The sequence below is a fragment of the Balaenoptera physalus genome, assembly GCF_965194825.1.
Source record: "Balaenoptera physalus genome assembly, chromosome: 6".
In the NCBI taxonomy this organism is placed as follows: domain Eukaryota; kingdom Metazoa; phylum Chordata; class Mammalia; order Artiodactyla; family Balaenopteridae; genus Balaenoptera; species Balaenoptera physalus.
In genome coordinates this window covers 133903087-133916709 of record NC_138885.1, presented here as the reverse complement: position 1 = coordinate 133916709, position 13623 = coordinate 133903087, and the positions used below count along the sequence as shown (strand labels likewise).

The 13623-nt window shown below is 42.5% G+C and overlaps 1 protein-coding gene across 4 annotated transcripts in view; it reads right to left on the bottom strand.

Moving 5' to 3' along the window:
* The window catches only part of AGAP1 (ArfGAP with GTPase domain, ankyrin repeat and PH domain 1), a 550747-nt gene that overhangs the window by 433275 nt on the left and 103849 nt on the right, over positions 1-13623 (bottom strand). The gene's annotated exons all lie outside the window — the stretch shown is intronic.

Genomic DNA, 13623 nt, shown 5'->3' with positions numbered 1-13623 from the left:
AGCGCTAACTAGAAGGCCGCAGCAGTGACCCACCGAGTGACGCTGCTGCCCAGGAGGGACCAGGGTGCCAGCAGCTGACGCCCAGAAGGTGAGGAATCTCAGCACGGGGCACAGGAGGGCTTCAGGTGTGCCCAGTAAGGTCTCTGGGGAGCCAAGGGCAGGTGCTGCAGAGGCCCGCCAGAGGATAAGCCACTACAGCGAGAACAACACGGTTCTCCGGACGCGCAGCCAAAGGCAACCAGCCCAGCGGATGCGGAGGTTCAGGAAAACCGAGTTCCGCACAGACGCAGGCTGCACATCCTGGACAAAGCGCACAGCAAGGCAGACCGGGGCCCCCCGCACGATGCAGCAGGAATCACCCGCGAGTCGGAGCGCTGAAAGCAGTGGACACGTGAGCCAAGGGCACAGTGAGCCAAGTCCCAATAGTAAGTCCCTACACTCAGTGTCTTGTCTCTTATTGCCGCTGTAACGAATTCACCACAACTTAGTGCCTGAAAGCAACACCTAGTCCGTATCTCACAGCCAAAATCAAAATCAAGGTGTCGGCAGAGCTGGGCTCTTTCTGGAGGCCCTTTGCCCTTTCCCACTTCTAGAGACGGCCCTTATTTTTTGGATCACGTCTCCATGGGTCCAACTCCTGTATCTGTCTTCACCTCTTCTGCTGTGACTTTGACCGTCCTGCTCCCTCTTGCAAAAACCCTTGTAATTACATTGGGTCCACCTGGATAATCCAAGATAATCTCCCACCGACTGGACCTTAATTTAATCGCTCCTACAAAAGCCCTTTTACCATGGAGGGTCACATATCCACAGGATTCAGGGATTAGGAGGTAAACACATTGGGGGGCCATTATTCTGTCTCCCAGATTTAGTCTCCCAGATTTTCTGTTGTTTTTTGTTTGTGTTTTTCTGGCGAGGATTAGATGAGATTACATACTCTAGTTAACCGAAGCTTGATAAAAATTTAAATATTACTATCAAAAGCTTATTAATCATAGTGATTAACACTATTAAAATTAAAAACCTTCTAATTTTAAGCTTTTATTGTACATTGTCTAAATACAAGCTTAATGATGGATCTTATTAATGAAAAAAAGATAAGATAAAAGCCTTGATAGTCTGTAAATCCCTACTTCGAAGCTTGTTAATTTGTGCTTGAATTGTGTCTGAAAACTTCTCTATTAATGTAAAATGGGTCTGTAGAAAAGGAGAAGCTAGAAAAGAAACAAACTGCAGGAAGCCAATTAAACCAGACAGATCAGGGCTGAAACTGCAAGAAGAGAAACAAGGTGTCCAATTACAGATTGCACTGGCTGGGCAGGCTAAGTGCGGAGCCCACAAAAGCCAACTGCTCCTGAAAGTCACCCACAAAAACCTACTGGAATTTTTCAGCCCCTGTGGTTCAGTAATGATGAGCGAGAAATTATTAGCATCTCATAAACTTGGAGCTCTGGGTCCCAACCAAAACACAGTCAAAAGTCACAGTTATGGAGGTGCCTTCAAGATGTCGGAGGAGTGAGACGCGGAGATCACCTTCCTCCCCACAAATACATCAGAAATACATGACATGTGGGACGACTCCTACAGAACACCTACTGAATGCTGGCAGAAGACCTCAGACCTCCCAAAAGGCAAGAAACTCCCCACGTACCTGGGTAGGGCACAAGAAAAAAGGAAAAACAGAGACAAAGAATAGGGACAGGACCTGCACCTCGGGGAGGGAGCTGTGAAGGAGGAAATGTTTCCACACACTAGGAAGCCCCTTCACTGGCGGAGATGGGGGGTGACGGAGGGGGAAGCTTCGGAGCCACGGAGGAGAGCGCAGCGACAGGGGTGCGGAGGGCAACGCAGAGAGATTCCCGCACAGAGGAGCGGCGCCGAGCAGCGCTCACCAGCCCGAGGGGCTTGTCTGCTCACCCGCCAGGGCAGCGGGGGCTGGGAGCTGAGGCTCGGGCTTCGGTCGGATCGCAGGGAGAGGACTGGGGTTGGCGGCGTGAACACAGCCTGAAGGGGGCTAGTGCGCCACAGCTAGCCGGGAGGGAGTCCGGGAAAAAGTCTGGAACTGCTTAAGAGGCAAGAGACCATTGTTTCGGGGTGCGCGAGGAGAGGGGATTCAGAGCACGGCCTAAACGAGCTCCAGAGACGGGCGCGAGCCGCGGCCATCAGCGCGGACCCCAGAGACGGGCATGAGACGCTAAGGCCGCTGCTGCCGCCACCAAGAACCTGTGTGCGAGCACAGGTCACTCTCCACACTGCCCCTCCCGGGAGCCAGTGCAGCCTGCCACGGCCAAGGTCCCGTGATCCAGGGACAACTTCCCCGGGAGAACGCACGTCATGCCCCAGGCTGGTGCAACATCACGCCAGCGGCCGGCGAAGGCTTGCCCCGCATTCCGTGCCCCTCCCTCCCCACCCACCCCAGGGCTGAGTGAGCCAGAGCCCCCGAATCAGCTGCTGCTTTAACCCCGTCCTGTCTGGGCTGGAACAGATGCCCTCAGGAGACCTACACGCAGAGACGGGGCCAAATCCAAAGCTGAAACCCAGGAGCTGTGCGAACAAAGAAGAGAAAGGGAAATCTCTCCCAGCAACCTCAGAAGCAGCGGATTAAATCTCAACAATCAACTTGATGTACCCTGCATCTGTGGAATACCTGAATAGACAATGAATCAGCCCAAAATTGAGGCAGTGGACTTTGGGAGCAACTGTAGACTTGGGGTTTGCTTTCTGCAACTAATTTGTTTGTGATTTTATGTTTATCTTAGTATTTAGAGCTTATTATCATTGGTATATTTGTTTATTGATTTGGTTGCTCTCTCCCTTTTTTTTAATCTATATATACTTTTTTTTTTCCTTTTTCTCTTTTTGTGAGTGTGTATGTGTATGCTTCTTTGTGTGATTTTGTCTGTATAGCTTTGCTTTTGCCATTTGTCCTAGGGTTCTGTCTGTCCGATTTTGGTAGTTTGTTTTTTTAGTATAGTTTTTAGCACCTGTAATCATTAGTGGATTTGTTTTTTGGTTCAGTTGCTTTCTTCTTTCTCTCTCTTTTTTTATTACTTTTTTATTTTTAATAATTTTTTTCTTTTAATAACTTTATTTCTTTACTTATTTTTCTTTCTTCATTCTATCTTCTTTTTCCCCCCTTTTCTTCTGAGCCGTGAGGCTGACAGGGTCTTGGTGCTCTGGCCAGGTGTCAGGCACTGAGTCTCTGACGTGGGAGACCCGAGTTCAGGACACTGGCCCACCAGAGACATCCCAGCCCCACGTAATATCAAACGGAGAAAGCTCTCCCAGAGATCTCCATCTCAACGCTAAGACCCAGCTCCACTCAACGACCAGCAAGCTGCAGTGCTGGACACCCCATGCCAAACAACTAGCAAGACAGGAACACAAACCCACCCATTAGCAGAGAGGCTGCCTAAAAGCATAATAAGGTAATATACACCCCAAAACACACCACCGGATGCGGTCCTGCCCACCAGAAAGACAAGATCCAGCCTCATCCACCAGAACACAGGCACCAGTCCCCTCCACCAGGAAGGCTACACAACTCACTGAACCAACCCTAGCCACTGGGAGCAGACACCAAAAACAACGGGAATTACGACCCTGCAGCCTGTGAAAAGGGCACCCCCAAACACAGTAACTTAAGGAAAATGAGAAGACAGAGAAAAATGCAGCAGGTGAAGGAGCAAAGTAAAAACCCACCAGACCAAACAAATGAAGAGGAAATAGGCAGTCTACCTGAAAAAGAATTCAGAGTAATGATAGAAAAGATGATCCAAAATCTTGGAAATAGAATGGAGAAAATACAAGAAATGTTTAACAAGGACCTAGAAGAACTAAAGAGCAAACAAACAATGATGAACAACACAAGGAATGATATTAAAAAATTCTCTAGAAGGAATCAATAGCAGAATAACTGAGGAAAAAGACTGATAAGTGACCTGGAAGATAAAATAGTGGAAATAACTTACCACACAGCAGAATAAAGAAAAAAGAATGGAGGAGTCTCAGAGACCTCTGGGACAACATTAAATGGACCAACATTCAAATTATAGGGTCCCAGAAGAAGAGAAAAAGAAAGGGACTGAGAAAATATTTGGGCAGATTATAGTTGAAAACTTCCCTAATATGGGAAAGGAAATAGTCAATCAAGTCCAGGAAGCACAGAGTGTCCAATCCAGGATAAATCCAAGGAAAAACATGCCAAGACTCATATTAAGCAAACTATCAAAAATTAAATACAGTATGCTAACACATATATATGGAATCTAAGGGGAAAAAAAAAAAAAGGCCATGAAGAACCTAGTGGCAAGATGAGAATAAAGACACAGACCTACTAGAGAATGGACTTGAGGATATGGGGAGGGGGAGGGGTGAGATGTGACAGGGACAGAGAGAGTGTCATGCACATATATACACTACCAAATGTAAAATACATAGCTACTGGGAAGCAGCCGCATAGCACAGGGAGATCAGCTCGGTGCTTTGTGACCACCTAGAGGGGTGGGATGGGGAGGGTGGGAGGGAGGGAGATGCAAGAGGGAAGAGATATGGGAACATATGTATATGTATAACTGATTCACTTTGTTATAAAGCAGAAACTAACACACCACTGTAAAGCAATTATACTTCAATAAAGATGTTAAAAAAAAAATTAAATACAAAGAAAAAATATTGAAAGCAGCAAGGGAAAAGCAACAAATAACATACAAGGGAATCCCCATAAGGTTAATAGCTGATCTTTCAGCAGAAACTCTGCAAGCCAGAAGGGAATGGCAGGACATATTTAAAGTGATGAAAGGGAAAAACCAACAACCAAGATTACTCTACCCAGCAAGGATCTCATTTAGACACGATGGAGAAATTAAAACCTTTACAGACAAACAAAAGCTAAGAGAATTCAGCACCACCAAACCAGCTTTACAACAAATGCTAAAGGAACTTCTCTAGGCAGGAAACACAAGTGAAGGAAAAGACCTACAACAATAAACCCAAAACATTTAAGAAAATGGTAATAGGAACATACATAGCGATAATTACCGTAAATGTAAATGGATTAAATGATCCAACCAAAAGGCACAGACTGGATGAATGGATACAAAAACAAGGCCCTACAAGTGGGTCTCTTGTAGATGGTATATATGCCATCTACAAGAGGCCCACTTCAGACCTAGGGACACATACAGACTGAAAGTGAGGGGATGGAAAAAGATATTCCATGCAAATGGAAATCAAAAGAAAGCTGGAGTAGCAATTCCCACATCAGACAAAATAGACTTTAAAATAAAGACTATTACAAGACACAAAGAAGGACTCTACATAATGATCACGGGATCAATCCAAGAAGAAGATAGAACAACTGTAAATATTTATGCACCCAACATAGGAGCACCTCAATACAAGGCAAATGCAAACAGCCATAAAAGGGGAAATCGACAGTAACACAATCATAGTAGGGGAGTTTAACACCCCTCTTTCACCAATGGACAGATCATCCAAAATGAAAATAAATAAGGAAACACAAGCTTTAAATGATACATTAAACAAGATGGACTTAATTGATATTTATAGGACATTCCATCCAAAAACAACAGAATACACTTTCTTCTCAAGTGCTCATGGAACATTCTCCAGGATAGGTCATATCTTGGGTCACAAATCTAGCCTTGGTAAATTTAAGAAAATTGAAATCGTATCAAGTATCTTTTCCAACCACAATGTTATGAGGCTACATGTCAATTATAGGAAAAAATCTGTAAAAAATATAAACATATGTAGGCTGAACAATACACTACTAAATAACCAAGAGATCACTGATGAATTCAAAGAGGAAATCAAAAAATACCTAGAAATGAATGACAATGAAAACACGACGACCCAAAACCTATGGGATGGAGCAAAAGCAGTTCTAAGAGGGAAGTTTATAGCAATACAATCCTACCTCAAGAAACATCTCAAATAAACAACCTAACCTTACACCTAAAGCAAATAGAGAAAGTAGTACAAAAAACCCCAAAGTTAGCAGAAGGAAAGAAATCATAAAGATCAGATCAGAAATAAATGAAAAAGAAATGAAGGAAACGTTAGCAAAGATCAATAAAACTAAAAGCTGGTTCTTTGAGAAGATAAACAAAATTGATAAACCATTAGCCAGACTCATCAAGAAAAAAAGGCAGAAGACTCAAATCAATAGAATTAGAAACGAAAAAGGAGCAGTAACAACTGACACTGCAGAAATACAAAGGATCATGAGAGATTACTGCAAGCAACTATATGCCAATAAAATGGACAACCTGGAAGAAATGGACAAATTCTTAGAAAAGCACAAACTTCTGAGACTGAACCAGGAAGAAATAGAAAATATAAACAGACCAATCACAAGCACTGAAATTGAAACTGTGATTTAAAATCTTCCAACAAACAAAAGCCCAGGACCAGATGGTTTCACAGGCAAATTCTATCAAACATTTAGAGAAGAGCTAACATCTATCCTTCTCAAACTCTTCCAAAATATAGCAGAAGGAGGAACACTCCCAAACTCATTCTACAAGGCCACCATCACCCTGATACCAAAACCAGACAAAGATGTCACAAAGAAAGAAAACTACAGGCCAATATCACTGATGAACACAGATGCAAAAATCCTCAACAAAATACTAGCAAACAGAATCCAACAGCACATTAAAAGGATCATACACCATGATCAAGTGGGGTTTATCCCAGGAATGCAAGGATTCTTCAGTATACGCAAATCAATCAATGTGATAAACCACATTAACAAACTGAAGGATAAAAACCATATGATCATCTCAATAGATGCAGAAAAAGCTTTCGACAAAATTCAACACCCATTTATGATAAAAACTCTCCAGAAAGTAGGCACAGAGGGAACTTACCTCAACATAATAAAAACCATATATGACAAACCCACAGCCAACACTATTCTCAATGGTGAAAAACTGAAACCATTTCCACTAAGATCAGGAAAAAGACAAGGTTGTCCACTCTCACCACTCTTATTCAACATAGTTGTTGAAGTTTTAGCCTCAGCAGTCAGAGAAGAAAAAGAAATAAAAGGAATCCAAATCAGAAAAGAAGAAGTAAAACTGTCACTGTTTGCAGATGACATGATACTATACATAGGAAATCCTAAAGATGCCACCAGAAAACTACTAGAGCTAATCAATGAATTTGGTAAAGTAGCAGGATACAAAATTAATGCACAGAAATCTCTTGCATTCCTATACACTAATGATGAAAAATCTGAAAGAGAAATTAAGGAAACACTCCCAGTTACCATTGCAACAAAAAGAATAAAATACCTAGGAATAAACCTACCTAAGGAGACAAAAGACCAGTAGGCAGAAAACTATAAGATACTGATGAAAGAAATTAAAGATGATACCAACAGATGGAGAGATATACTATGTTCTTGGACTGGAAGAATCAACATTGTAAAAATGACTATACTACCCAAAGCAATCTACAGATTCAATGCAATCCCTATCAAAGTACCAATGGCATTTTTCACAGAACTACAACAAAAAATTTCACAATTTGTATGGAAACATAAAAGACCCCGAATAGCCAAAGCAATCTTGAGAAAGAAAAACGGAGCTGGAGGAATCAGGCTCCTGGACTTCAGACTATACTACAAAGCTACAGTAATCAAGACAGTATAGTACTGGCACAAAAACAGAAATATAGATCAATGGAACAGGACAGAAAGCCCAGAGATAAACCCATGCACATATGGTCACCTTAAACTTTGATAAAGAAGACAAGACTATACAATGGAGAAAAGACAGCCTCTTCAATAAGTGGTGCTGGGAAAACTGGACAGTTACATGTAAAAGAATGAAATTAGAACACTTCCTAACACCATACACAAAAATAAACTCAAAATGGATTAAAGACCTAAATGTAAGGCCAAACACTATAACATTCTTAGAGGAAAACATAGGCAGAACACTCCATGACATATATCACAGCAAGATCCTTTTTGACCCACCTCCTAGAGAAATGGAAATAAAAACAAAAATAAACAAATGGGACCTAATGAAACTTAAAAGATTTTGCACAGCAAAGGAAACCATAAACAAAGACGAAAAGACAACCCTCAGAATGGGAGAAAATTTTTGCAAATGAAGCAACTGACAAAGGATTAATCTCTAGAATATGCAAGCAGCTCAATATCAAAAAAACCAACAACCTAATCCAAAAATGGGCAGAAGACCTAAATAGACATTTCTCCAGAGAAGATATACAGATTACCAACAAACAAATGAAAGGATGCTCAATGTCACTAATCATTAGAGAAATGCAAATCAAAACTACAATGAGGTATCACCTCACACCGGTCAGAATGGCCATCATGAAAAATATCTACAAACAATAAATGCTGGAGAGGATGTGGAGAAAAGGGAACCCTCTTGCACTGTTGGTGGGAATGTAAATTGATTCAGCCCCTATGGAGAACAGTATGGAGGTTCCTTAAAAAACTAAAACTAGAACTACCATACGACCCAGCAATCCCACTACTGGGCATATACCCTGAGAAAACCATAATTCAAAAGGAGTCATGTACCACAATGTTCATTGCAGCTCTATTTACAATAGCCAGGACATGGAAGCAACCTAAGTGTCCATCGACAGATGAATGGATAAAGAAGATGTGGTACATATGTACAATGGAATATTACTCAGCCATAAAAAGAAATGAAATTGAGTTATTTGTAGTGAGGTGGGTGGGCCTAGAGTCTGTCATACAGAGTGAAGTAAGTCAGAAAGGGAAAAACAAATACCGTATGCTAACACATATACATGGAAATTAAAAAAAAAAATTGGTTCTAAAGAACCTAGAGGCAGGACAGGAATAAAGACACAGATGTAGAGAATGGACTTGAGGACACGGGGAGGGGGAAGGGTAAGCTGGGAAGAAGTGAGAGAGTGGCATGGACATATATACACTACCAAATGTAAAATAGATAGCTAGTGGGAAGCAGCAGCATAGCACAGGGAGATCAGCTCGGTGCTTTGTGACCACCTAGAGGGGTGGGAGGGAGACGCAAGAGGGAGGAGATATGGGGATATATGTATATGTATAGCTGATTCACTTTGTTATACAGCGGAAACTAACACACCATTGTAAAGCAATTATACTCCAATAAAGATGTTAAAAAAAAAAAATCAAAGAAAAAAAGTCACAGTTACTAATGGACATAACGGGTTACAAATCATAACCACGGTAATGGTAAAAAGGGAGCAAAAATTGCGTGCATCAAAAACTGAATTTTGCAACCCTACAAAAGGCGTACGTGTGCTTAGAGACGTGAACCTTCCCAATGCTGATTTTCGCAAAATTAGACGAGTCACATGCACTCAGGTGATTCTTCATGAAATGTTGGTTACTTAACTCATTTAACTCTCCCTGCTCCCAGCCCACATCACCACAAAGACTCTGGTTCCCAAATCACTGTCTTAGTGTTTAAATTTAAAAGTGAGTTTATGCATAGCATAAAATTAGTCACTGTATTCACTTACTTAGTAAAAGAAATCTGATTTCAGAGAGTTAAAAAAAAAAAGCAGCTCGAAGGTAAATTATGTTTCTACCCAATCCTTTACCCAGGTCCCAGATTAGAGATTATAACTCAAAAGCAAACGTTCTTCACAACATCAAAAGCAGTAGCAGCAGAAGCCACACTCCTGATTTGGGGCTTAATTATTTTAACCACTATCCTACCTTCCTCTTAAACCCCAGCCTTTCAAAAATGTTTGCGTGTAAAGAGTAACTTTTTGTGTTTTGGAGAGAGCAATGTCTAATTCTCTGGACATCTTAACCGAGTTTTTAAAATTATTATTTGGGTATCTCTTCCTCATCTCTTTACATATATTTGGTCTGTTTTTTTCCTATATTACAATTAATCCTTAAAATTATAGAGCTACAGTCCCCTGGTAAGGCCACTGCCGCATGCCAAAAATGAAAGCAAATGTTCCCCTTCTTCACTGCAAATTCATAAAATGTGAGCCCTGCCCAATCCCTGGGGAACTGGTATGACTTTGACTTTTTAACTCATCTGAAGTTAAAAAAAAATAAAAAAAAAATTAAAGATTCACATTTGTTCGTTTTACAAGCATCTCTAGGGAAGTTAATAATGGCATTTAAAAATTACACAATATATCCCCCCACTTCAAAGATGCAACAAAAAGGGCATCTTTCCCAAGCTTTTATTAAGCTGAAAAATGGTCTTTTTAATTATTATGTTCAGAAATTTTTTTTTTTACTATTCATTTTTGTAAATTTTTTTTTTTACTATTCATTTTTGTAAATTTTTTCAGGGCAAAAACATGTATTAAAGGTCCACTCCATGCAAGGCACCCAGTGACGTCAAGTTGACCACAGCTGGGCAGGGTGAGACCCCAAGTGTGGCCAGAAGCCATAATCCTGTGAGGTTTTCCATACACTCACATGAGTGCTTCATTTATTGAGCCAAACTGGCAGAAGGGTTAAGGGCTGTCGGGCAGAGTGGAATTGCTAGGTCAAAGGCCACATACCTTTTTAAGGCTTTTATTACATTTTGTCAATTTTTTTTTCCCAAAGGGCTATCCCAATTTACATTCCTTCCTCTCATGTCGAATGGAAATACTATGGTCTGAATGTCCCCCTCGAAATTCATAGGTTGAAGTCTACCCCCCACCAAGGTGATGGTATCAGGAGGTGGGGCCTTTGGGAGGTGATTGGTCATGAGGATGGAGCCCTCATGAATAGGATTAGTGCCCTTTTAAGGGAGATCCCAGAGAGCTACCCTGTCCCCTCCAGCCACATGAGGATATAGTGAGAATTCAGGGACCTGGCAGAAGGCCTTCACCTGACCATGCTGGCACCCTGATCTCAGGCTTCCACCCTCCAGAAATATGAGCTATAAATTTCTCTTGTTTATAAGCCACCCAGTGTGGGGTAGTTTGTTACAGCAGCTGGAACGGACTAAGGCAGGAACCGATTTCCATATACCTTTGCCAATATGGGGGTCTTTGTTTTCAATACTCTACTTAACTAGATGAAAAAGTCAACTCATCATTTTAATTGTTCTTTAATTAACAAAGCTAAATGTATTTACATATTATTTGCCCCTTCATTTCTTTTTATGAACCTGTGTCTGCTTCTTTTGTTGGGGAATTTCCCGTTCTTTTTGTTTTACAATAATTCTTTATATATGGAAGATAATAACCCTTTGCCATACGTTGTAAATATTTTCCCAGTTTTTTATTTGCCTTCATATTTGCTTAAAGTGTTTGTGATGTTCAGAAGTTGTTCACTTGTTGTTCAGATGTTGTCAAGGCAAACCTCTTTTTTTTATTTTCTGCCTTTGATGGCCATCCCAAGAATATATGACTTTCAAGATTTGTTTTGGAGGAAAGGATTCTGTCTTTGGAATGGCTATAGGCAAAAAGAGAAAAACAGTAATTTGACCTAGTTTCATAATAACCCAGCTCCCCAAGAGGGACAGAATGCATAGTTATACTGTGAAGTCAGGAGACCAGAAGAGGGCTGACCCCACTGCCTTAAAATACTTGCTCTTGGCATAAAAAGTAGGCTACAATGGAGAGGAGAGTAATGCCAAACATACATTTGACCCACGCTTACAGATAAATTCAGGCAAAATGTAATAAATCCTCTGCCTAGAAACACTAGAGAGATAATGCTTTGAAAAAATATCTCAGGCTGTGAGTAAAGAATGGGATCGTTCCAATTTTAGGTCATTTTAGATCATTCCAATTTTAACAATACTGGCAAACTCCTCGGCGGGGCCAGTTAGGAGAGTATGAGGCACAGTGGAAAGACGGATGCTGTGCTCAGATGTCCTGTGAAGTCTGGTTCTCTGATTCCCAGTCACTTGACTCTGGGTGACGAAGCAAAGCCAGGGACACGGCTCTCCGCCGCCGGACCCTGGAGGTGACAACGCCCACCTCTGACCACGTGAGGAAGCAGAGGGCGTCACCCTCTCGCACTCTTCACCTAACAGCTACCCTCACTTGCATTTTATGAGCAGAAGAACGATCCAACAGAAAAAGCACTCAGCTGGCATAGAACCTTCTGTGGGCACACGACCCACAGGCAGAGGTTCGTTGGCTGCGGGTGTTTGGAAGAACTGAAAGCCTTGTAAGAACATCACATATGGCACGTGCTCCAAGCAGAGAGCACGTCTGAGCTAAACAATTAACAGTATTCCCAAGAGGCAAAGAAAATGGGAAAAGACAGCACCCAACGTCTGGTTCTATTTCACACGAAGTCCTCACGGTACATACGCACCGCGGGAGCTGCTCTAGCCTCTTCCCAAACCACGTGGCCGCTGCTGTCTGGCCCTGTGCCTGGCACATCCCACACCCCACACCAGGCTGCACGGGGGTGGAGGGTGGGGTCTGGGGAGGACATTGCCAGGGACCCTCAATGCTCCCAATGTAAGTGAAACTGCCAAAGATTTTACACCAGAAACCTCTGACCACTTCACAGGCTTTATAAAGAACAACCCCCTAACCCTGCCCCACGCATCCTGCATTCCCTCACCGCAGAGCTGCAAGAGCCTTCTTCCACATATTCCTCAAATACATCCCTCCCGCACAGGGCCTTTGCACACGCTGTCCCCCCCCCTCCTGAAAGAAGTGCACTGCCGTCCCCACTGAGACTGAAGAGGAGCAGCAGCTCGTTAAGCTGGGTCACCGCCCTCCTCAGAGGCCCTCCTCTGACCCCGCTGCTGGCCTATGCGCCCCAGCACCGCCCCCCTCTCCAAGCAGCACTGACCTCACTGAACTGTATGGTTATGGGGGTGACCCTGGCCAACCTCGCCTTCCCTTCCAGACTCCAAGTGCCGGAGGCCAAAGACCTTGCTTGCCTTGGCTCACCAGCACCAACGGGAGGCCAGGCACACTCACAGATGCTCAATAAATATTTGACGAATGAATAAAATGAACCGACACGAATGCAGAAAATTTAGGGGCTTTCATGATCATTTAGCAGAACATACAGGTGTGTCCGTGTATGTGTGCGTATATATTAAATATATATACATATATTTTTAATTGTAAGAAGAAAATCATACCAAAGACTCTGACACATCCCTACATTCTGAAATGACAGAGAAGTCTTCCAGGCCACTGCTGGCCAGGTGTCACCCCCGTTCCCTACACAGCAGATGGGTGAGGACGCCCGCGGCCCATGCTGTGCTGCAATATGCTAATTCGCTGTTAATTGCAGCCTCTGTTAGGAACTGTAGGTGGGGTGGCAGGTTCTACGGGGACGGCTGCACCAATTAGGCACACTCACAAAGGAATATTTTAAAATAATTACCAGTTTATTTTAAAGGTTTCCTTTAATTTCAGATCACCTGGAGTAAAAAGCAAAAAAGTGGTTCTATTTACCTGTGATATAGTTTCCTCTTTTTTCCTTTTCCTTACAATTTCTAGCAGCTTTTTGCCCCTGCCAAAGGGAACACCCGTGGGCAGGAACAGTGTTGAGCTAAAAATTCTTTCCCTAGCCTTCATCTTTTTCAAGGGAATAGAGTGTCCTGTTAGTTCCTGAATCCACAGTTTCTGTTCAAATAGATGTAATACTTGTCACTAACAGAA